General features: G+C 35.6%; 1 pseudogene; it reads left to right on the top strand.

Moving 5' to 3' along the window:
- The first annotated feature begins 1,511 nt into the window (after positions 1–1,511).
- Positions 1,512–2,371, top strand: LOC118496658 (annotated as a pseudogene).
- The last annotated feature ends 7,953 nt before the right edge of the window (positions 2,372–10,324 follow it).

The raw sequence follows: 10,324 nt of genomic DNA, 5'->3' as shown, positions 1-10,324 counted from the left end.
TCAAAACCGTAATTAGATTGCTGGCTGTACAAAAACAGGTTGATGGTTGAATTCCTTTTGCTCACTCTGGTTGTAGATCCATCTGTTTACTTTCTTCTGAGAATTGTTTAGTACTTCATTATCTTTTAAATTTAATGAATGGCTTGCTCCATTTTCACTACTATCCATTTCATTTTTGTTATGGACTTAATGTTTGTGTCCCCTAAAACTCATATATTGATGACCTCTCAGTGTAGCTTTATTTATAGATAGGGCCTAGGAAGAAGTAATTCAGATTAAATGAGGTCATAAAGGTAGAGCCATGATGGAATAGAATAGATTCCTCACGTGAAGAGACACCCGAGGGCTCTCTCTCTCTCTTTGCGTGCATGCACTGAGAAAGGGCCATGTGAGAATACAGTGAAAATGAGGCCACATTGTAAGACAGAAGGAAAACCCTTACCAGAAAAGAAATTTTCTGGCCCCTTAATCATGGAACTTTAGCTTTTAGGACTGTGAGAGAATAAATTTCTGTTTTTTAAGCTACCCGGACTGTGGTATTTATGACAGTCCAAGTTGATTAATACAGTTTTCTTTACAAACTTTAAGAACTGAAAAATTGCACCACCAAAAGGCTAATGTAGTGAGGTGAAGAATAGCCCCATGTTCACCATATGCAGGGGCTGGAGACATACATTAGACAACTTCACCAACTGTTAGAAGATTATTATCTGTGCACCTGATGCACATATTTCAAAAGAGTTCTCAGAATACATACTGTGTTGATGGAAGTGTGAAACAACAGCTAAAAATAAATTAGTATTTCATTATTCCATGACTTTGAACTGTTATACTAAACTCTCTTTCTAATTTTGGGGGGGCATAAAAACAGTATGTATGTATGTATGTATTTTTATTGAGGTATAATTCTCATACAACATTACATTAGTTTCATATATACAACATATTGATTTGATATTTGCATGTATTCCAAAAGATCACCACAATAAGTCTAGTTAACATTTATCACCATATATAGTGATTCTCTTGGGAATCTTATGGGAGGGATTTTCATACACTTAAAACCTTCAACTATTACAAAATGTTCTGTTCCCTCAAGATAAATAGGTCTCTATTTTCTTTGGTAGACTATAAAAATGTCCTCAATTTCAGATTTCTCCCAATATTCTTAACCTTTGTTATTTAACTTAGACAATAGATTAATTTCAGCCATGTGATCTCATTTGGCCATTGGGATGCTAGCAGGCATGGTTCAAAATGAAGCTTGATAAATACTTATGTAATTAGATTTTTCTTCTGTGATATTTTTTATCTCAGTAAAAAAAAAAGTTATACCCTGGCTCTCTGCTCCTCCTGTTCTATACAAAAGCACATCTTTGTGCACAGTGCCAGCCTCAACCCTGAGACATGATGGTTAAGATCAGAATGCATGGATTTGGCTCTATTGGATGACTGGTCACCAGGGCTGCCTTTTACTCTGGAAACATGGATGTTGTTGACATCAGTGATCCTTTCTTTGACCTCAGCCACATGGTCTACATGTTCCAGTATAATTCTACTCCTGGCACATTCAAAGGCACAGTCAAGGCTGAGAACAGGAAGCTTGTCATCATTGGAAAGTCCATCTCCATCTTCCAGTAGGAGATCCTGCCAATATCAAATGGGGTGATGCTGGTGCTGAATATCATGTGGAGTCCACTGGTGTCTTCACTACCATGGAGAAGGCTGGGGCTCACTTAAAGGGTGGAGCCAAGAGGGTCATCATCTCTGCCCCCTCTGAGGATTTCCCCAAGTTTGTGATGGGTGTAAACCATGACAAGTATAACAACTCCCTGAAGATTGTCAGCAATGCCTCCTGTACCACCAGCTGCTTGGCCCCCCAGACAAGGTCATCCATGGGGCTGACAACCATGACAACTTTGGTATCATGGAGGGGCTCATGACCACAGTCCATGGCATCACTGCCACCTGGAAGACCATGGATAGCCCCTCTGGGAAGCTATGGCACGATGGCCGAGGGCCATCAGAACACCATTCTCACTTCTACTGGTGTTCTGCCCAGAACACCATTCTTGCTTCTACTGGTGCTGCCAAGGCTGTGGGCAAGGTAATCCCTGAGCTGAATGGGAAGCTCACTGGCATGTCCTTCTGTGTCCCCACCCACAATGTGTTGGTTGTGGATCTGACCTGTTGCCTGGACAAAGCTGCCAAATACCATGACTCAAGAAGGTAGTAAAACAGGCATTAGAGGTCTCCCTCAAGGGCATCCTGGGCTATACTGAGGACCAGGTTGCCTCCTGTGACTTTAACAGTGACACCCCCCTCTTCCACCTTTGATGCTGGGGCTGGTATTGCCCTCAATGACTGCTTTGTCAAGCTCATTTCACAATGTGACAATGAATTTGGCTACAGCAACAAGATGGTGGGCCTTATGGTCCATATTCCCTTCAAGGAGTAAGAGCCCCCTGTAACACCAGCCCCAGCAACAGGAAGGGAGACCTTCAGCTGCTGGAGAGTCCTTGCCCCAAACTGATCCCCAACACACTGAAAATCTCCTGACCTCCAGTTTCCATCCTATACCCCCTGAAAAAGGGAGGGTCTTAGGGATCCCTACGCTGTTATGCACATATACAGTTCAGTGTACACAGCCAAAACAAAAGAAAACATACCGCTCTTTTCTCACTGGTCCCAGTGGAAGGATAAGATGTGAGGAGTGGAGCGAAGTTGCTCAAGTCACCCCAGATGAGTTCACATGCTATCAACAAAGCCCATTTGAGATTAGACGACTTCTAGCCTCATCACATGTGAGCTATAATAATGAACAATTACTTTTTAAGTCACTAAATTTAGCACTACTTTTTTTTTAATCCTCAATATCTTTAACTAGCTGATAAAATGACAAAAAATGCTAATACCTATTGGGTATTTGCTCTGTGATGACAATTATGTCTTATTATATTTAATGTTTATATGACTACATGAATTTTGTGTGATTTTTCCTTATCTTGAAGATAAAAATCATCTTTATAAGATATTCAGCACAACTATTGCTGAGGTAGGATTTTGACATACACTAGACTCTAGAACTTAGATTTTCAAGCACTATGCTTTTCTATCCTTTAAAATGAACTAAATATCTTTGGCCTCAAAACTAAGATTTAAGATACTCAGGGTCTTATTACTAATACATTTGAAAGGTTTTTATTAGAATGTATAGATTTTGATGGAGCACTATGGCTTTAAAAATTGAGAAAGTATATTTCATTGGTAGATACACAATTCTTGTCTTGTTGGTATAGTACTAATTGACATCTTCAAGACTATTTCTGGTTTCATACGCTTAATATATAAAATATTTGGATTTTTTTGAGGGCTACATAGTCTACCTGGATGGTGTTTAAATTATTCTTCTATTTTTAAATTACATATTATATCCATATAATGAAATTTAAAAAGCTGTTACTAATTCTTTCAAGGTATAGACCAATTTATCTCAATTTACTTTAAATTCTTTAGTGTCTTATACATCATAGCCATGAGATATAGCTATTAGTGCTAATAATAAATACTAATAATAATATTGAACATTATCTTTTTTATGTTTGGCTTATATCATTATCCCACTTGGACTGCCTTTCTTTTCCATGTTTGCCTGTCAAAATTTTTACAGTTTTCAAGACCCAGTACAAATGTGTCAGTTTTGTTGAAATTCCCTCAATTTCTCATTCTAGGAAATATCTCTCACTTCTTTGAATACTTTCAGAATGTTTCTAGGATTTAGTTGATGTTATATTTTTTCCTGACTTATTTTATTTTCAAAGATTCCAAATCTACAGGAAATTGAAGGGGTGATGTAATAACCACCAAATATCCTTCACCAAATTTGCCAATCTTTTTAAGTTTGCTTATTTATCTTTATACATATTTTCTAATATTTTTGTGCTAAATATCTAAAAGTAAATTAATGCATCATGGCATTTATGCCATGGTATTTCAGCATGAAGAGCATAGAATAAGAGTGTTCTCCTATATAATCACATACCATCATCATATGTACAATAATATTAACTAAAATAAGATATTTATTTAAATTTGGCTAATTATAGCAATAATGTCATTTACATCTGTCCCTCCACCCCCAGAATTTAATCAAGGTTTATAGATCGGTTATATTATTAGTGATAATTAGGGAAATGATACTCCTGGAATATATTAGTGTCACAATTAGCAATATTTCACCTGGAAGTGATTTGGCTTTAGAGGAAGGTGTTATTCAAAGTATATGCATATGTTTTAGTGGGGCATTGAAGGAAATTGGGGTGATGGTAATTATAAGATTGTGAATTTAGATGATTTTTTGTTAATGGCTTGAAAGCCTTTTAAAAGCAAAGGGCACATTTAGAAAATGGAAGTTAAAATTCAGGGTATAATATAAACGTCAAAATGCTTCCACAGCAGTATTTAAAGACATTATATCCTACAGGCTTAACTAGGCTGAAAATTGGGCCCAGGAATTAATTATAAGGGTAGTGGAGTTACAGAGGATACTGAATGGATACCTTTACAGGTATCTTAAGTTAATTCAACTCCCTGATATGAAAAAATTAAGACTGATACTTGTCTGGGATAAGGATATTTGAATTATGGACATAAGATCCATGAGTTCCTAATTTTCCTCTGTGTTGATAGAAGAAACCTCTGATCTCTGAGACAGTGAAGTCTCTCACCTCATACATACCTCACTTGTCTAGCAACCTTGTAAGGGCTCACACATGGATGTTTGTTCACCTCAAGTTTCTCCTTTGCTTCTGCTCATTGCCTCTAGATCAATAATTAGGGTCAAATCAAAACACAGCATGAAATATAATATAATTCCAGCAAATTGCATAACCTTCTCAGTATGTCCTTGGCAGGTCCTGAGTGAAAATACATAGGAGTTGATCTGGGAGGGTATATAAGAGATACTGTAGGATATAAATTAAGTATGAGAGAATGTAGAATATAAGGCTGGATAGTAGAGATATTGTTGACTCCTTTGTGATTTAGCAATTTATGTATTGTCATGGACCTGATGCTAGTTCTGACATGCTGTTGGGATGTTCAGTTAAAGCCTTCATGTTGGATGATGGCAGAACCATTGTGCTAAGAGGGACTAAGAGGAACTCTTGAAACTTCCCACTTCTCCAGACAAGACAGTAAACCAAATGTGATATATTATCTTGAGAGGAATGTACCACATCAAAACTTAAAAGATGTAGCGTAGCAATGGTTGTCCCTATCCTAACCCCATTTTCTTCCTCTCTTTGTTCCCTGCACAAACTGTAGAGCATGGTAGATGATTATGGACTAGTGTAGACATAATAAGGGGAAGTTTTAATCCTAACAGCTGTTATGCCACATGATGCATATTTACATGAACAGGTCAACACTGCACCTGATATTCTTTATGATGCTACTGATCTGGTGAATGAATTCCTCTCAATTTCTATTAGTAGAGAGCATCACAAGTCACTTGCATTTGGGGCAAGTCAATGAAACAAATTAACCCTTTTTCAAGGGGATGTCACTTATATGTCACAATATAGCTTGCGAGGACTTGATCATCTTGACATTACAGAGAAAAGGACATAATGTTGGATTATTTTAATGATATCCTGCTAATTGGACAACTTGGGAAAAATGGCAAGTATGTTGAATATTCCATAACATATATAGGTGACACAAGGAGGGACATATATATTTTACAGATTTAGGGTCTTGCTGTACCAGTAAATTTTAAATTCTTTTTTTTAATCTTAAAATCTTTTTTTTAAGATTTTATTTATTTATTTTTAGAGAGGGAAGGGAGGGAGAGAGAGAGAGAGAGAGAAAGAGAGATATTCAATGTGTGGTTGCTGGGGGTTCTGGCCTGCAACTCAGGAATGTACCCTGGCTGGGAATCAAACCTGGGACACTTTGGTTCCCAGCCCACGCTCAATCCATTGAGCTACGCCAGCCAGGGCAAATTTTACATTCTTTAAGGAGTCCAAATATCAGATATTTCTTGGAAGTTTCCCTTTAATAAAGGTAGGATATTACATTTTACACCCTCTACCTTTAAAAAACTGTCACCATGGTTGGAGACTGATTTTAGATTCTAAAGGCAATATGTACATAAATTTCCAAATAGTGCTCTGACTTTTTTCTTGTGTGCCCCAAAATGCTACAGCATATCAAGCTGCAGTTCAAACTGAACAGCTTGCTCAATTTTTATGGCAGTAGATATGATGGTTCTAGAAATATTAGTGATATGGCATCTTTGTTAACTCCCATAGGAGATTTTTGGTCAGTATAGATATTTAAGGTTCTACAGCAAGGTTATGCTTTCTGTGGGAAAAAAATACAGTCACCATTTGAGAAGCAACTCCTAACATATGAGTAGAACCTAACCACTCATCATATATATATATATATATATATATATATATATATATATATATGGCTGAAGCTTTTCATCATTAGTTGGTATTATTAGCTATATCAACTTATAAAGCTAGCTTTGTAAAAATGTTACATTCAGGTTTGGTCCTCAGCTTCCTTGTGGCCCTGGGCACAAAAAAACTTTCATGAACATGGCCCAGACTACCATTCATATGATCTGTTGCAGAAACATCTTTATCAATTTATACCCATGACATCATTAGGGTTTCCTTACAATCAAGTATCAGAGGAGAAATAAATTGGGGCTGGTACAATTCCAATATAAATTCACATGGTTCAACTCACTATATTGGTAGTCATTAAAAACATACAGCTGCTATAATACAGCTCCAACAAGCAAGATCTTGAAAAAATGTGAGGAAGAGAAATCTTTCCAGTTACTAGAGCTACGAAGAGTTCATTTGGTCCCCCTCCTGTTCTAGAGAACATATGTTCATGAATACCTGGGAAAGTTTAAATAATTTGGTTACTCATTATTTATATACTTATTAGTTCTGTCTTTTTACGTTATAAATCTGCTTGGAAAAAATACCAGCTTTTTGTTTTTCATCATTCTACACATTTTTGCATCAGGACATATAGGATTTAGTAGATTATTAGGGTGACCATAAAAAAAGTGCAATTTAGTAGCTTATGACAACAAAAATGCATTCTCTCACAACTGTAGAGAACGAAAGTCCAAATTCAAGGTGGTGGTAGGGTTACTCTTTCCCCAGAGGCTTTGGAGGGAGGATTGTTCCTTGTCTGTTTCATCTTCTGGTGACTCCTGGTGTCACTTAGTTTGTGGCAGCATAATTCCAATTCCTGTCTCAGTGCTCCATGGCCTTCTCTGTGTCAGTGTACTTTCTATCTCTTATGAGGACCCTTTTATTGAAGTTAGGCCTGTTTTATTACAGTGTCATCTCATTAGGATTCTTCCCATAATCTTCAAAGACTTTATTTCTGAATAAAATTATATACTAAAATTTTGGGTAGACATGTATGTTGTGGGGAACCATTCAAGCTGCCACAAGCTATTAAACTATATTTTGTGATTGATAGTTGATTTTTCTGTCTCTCTGATAGACTCATTTTAAAGTTTCAAAATGTAAATTTTAAGAATTTTATTTATTTAAAGAGACTCCTATAATTTTAGAAGATATATAGTATATAACTCATTTCATTGTTATTGATACAAGTTAAAGGTTTCATGTGCACTCATGTAGTTTCTTCAATAAGGCTATTTTACCAAATTATAAAAGCTTTTAAAATAATTTTAATATTGAAAACCCATTGTTGAGTAGGTTATCAAGAGAATGTGACTGCTGGTTTGACTTGTGAGCGGGACTTGGACAATTGGAGGCTACTCATTCCCTCCCTTATTCTTGGAATGTGATCTCCATTAAACTTCCAAATACTAGAACCTGCCCCAAAACATAGAATTGAGATATTAATGTGGTAATGAGATCACCTGGACTGAATATGTGACTAAGCTCTTGTTAAGCCTTCTGTGTATGTGACTGACCCCAGTTAAGATACCAGAGAATGAGTGTAAAAACTACTTATCTTTTGGTCACCCAACACAAACCTCCTGAGTTCCCTTGTTATTAAGCCTGAGATCTACCATTTCTGAGTGATCTGCCTTTTTCTTTGGTTTCTCTCTGCCATCTGTGTATGGAGGCCAACTTTAGATTATACCCAGGGGGCTCCCTCCACAGAGACTGTGATTCAAAGTCCTATAACTATAATGTTTAAGTGATAGAAAATTGTTAAGACTTGATATGTGCCCCACAAAAAAAATGTTTAAGTTCTAACCCCTAATAGCTCAGAACATGACTGTATTTGGATATACAGTCTTTATAGAGGTAATAAGGCTAGTATGAGTTTAACTGCTAGAAGAGGCAAAGAAACATTCTTCCTAGAACCATAGAGAGAGTGTGGCCTGCTGATACCTTGATCCAGATTACTAGTTTACAAAACTCTGAGGAAATAAATGTATATTGTTTTAAGCCACCAGGTTTGTGGTACTTTTTAATGGAGTCATAGGAAACTACAGTCATAGTTCTTTATATCATGAACTACTATGTCTGCTCTTGTGATATAAAATGATTTACATGTCTTTATAACATATTTTACAATTTACTTTTAATTACAGTTGACATACAATATTAGTTTCAGGTGTACAACATACTAATTAGACATTTATATACTTTGTGGAATGTTTAACCCACTAAATCTAGTTCCCATATGACATCGTACATAGTTATTACAATATTATTGACTATATTGTATATGTTCTACTCCAGGACTATTTTTATAACTGGAAATTTGTACTTAATCTCTTTCATCTTTTTCACCATCCTTCCAACTCCCCTCCCATCTAATGACCATTAATTTATTCTTTGTACCTATGAGTTTATTTGTGCTTCATTTGTTCATTTATATTATTTTTTAAATTTCACATGTAAAAATATGGTATTTGTCTTTTGCTGATGTATTTCACTTAGCATAATATCCTCTAGGTACACACATGTTGTTGCGAATGGTAAGATTGCACTGTTTTTCATGCCTTAGTAATATTTCATTATAGTACCTTTATCCATTCTCTTGCTGAACACTTAGGTTATTCAACAACCTAAGTATCCATTGCTGAACACTTAGGTAGCTTCCAAATATCAGCTATTGTAAATAATGCAAGGAATGTAGGGATGCATATCCCTTTTAAATTTTATTTTAAACAATTTAATGTGTAAGTTCACAGACTGTTTCTGAATTGTTTAATGATTGGTTGTTAAAATATAGCATGGCATTCTTGGAAGATAGAAATATAATGAGAGGGACTTTCAAACTTTCATGCCCACAGCACTGTTGGTAATATTGTCCTCACTTTCACTGCAAGTCTAGATCATATAACTGTAATTGAATTGAGGAATGAATTGATGAAATAAAAAGCAGGTATTCCCATGCAATATTTATGAAGTGAAACAAATAATGACAGGCTGATTGATGTTGAAAGTCAACTTACATTTCATAAGATATGTTTAATATGATTTGAATGTTTAGCATGGTTAACATACGTTTTATAAAGTGGCATTTGTTTATGTGATTTAGTTTTTGTTTGTTTTTAGTCCTTTATTTACCACATAGTCTATTTATTTGCTGGTGTTTTGAAACTCCATTATTTAACCTTATAAGCATGTACATTTAAGTTAATAAAGATGGGTTCATTGATTTATATTAGCTGCAAATTTCTCATAACCAAGTATATTAGACATCAAATCTTGTGGGGTGCAACCATCGAAGATAGGTAGTTGTTAGTTCCCTTTGAGAGCTGAATTTGCTATTCTTAAGATATTTGTACAATTAAACCAGGTTCCAGTCTTATTAGCTATACTTGACTTTATAACTAATAGTGACTTGAAGTGTTAAATAATAGCTTTCATAATGTGATTTTTAATGTTAAGCTGACTTTAGATGATTAATTAAATTATTCTAGCCATTTTATTTTATGTTACTTTATTTGTTTAATATTTTATTTACTTATTTTAGAGAGAGGAGAAGGGAGGGAGAAGAAAAAGAGGGAGAGAAACATCAGTGTGTGGTTGCCTCTCACATGCTCCCTATTGGGGACCTGGCCCATAACACAGGCATGTGCCCTGAATGGGAATTGAACCAGCAACACTTTGGTTCGCAGGCTGGCATTCAATCCACTAAGCCACACCAGCCAGGGCTATTCTAGCCATTTTAATAAAGAAAAAAATAAATGTGTTCCTTTCTTTCCCCAACTAATGTTGCATTTCGATAAGACTGTATTGATTGTAGGAATTTTTATGGTATGATAATATTCTTTTGTCAAATATTTTCT

The sequence above is a fragment of the Phyllostomus discolor genome, chromosome 2 (genome assembly GCF_004126475.2).
Source record: "Phyllostomus discolor isolate MPI-MPIP mPhyDis1 chromosome 2, mPhyDis1.pri.v3, whole genome shotgun sequence".
NCBI classification, from domain to species: domain Eukaryota; kingdom Metazoa; phylum Chordata; class Mammalia; order Chiroptera; family Phyllostomidae; genus Phyllostomus; species Phyllostomus discolor.
The sequence above is the reverse complement of the archived record's forward strand: the minus strand, read 5'-3'. Positions and strand labels throughout refer to the sequence as shown.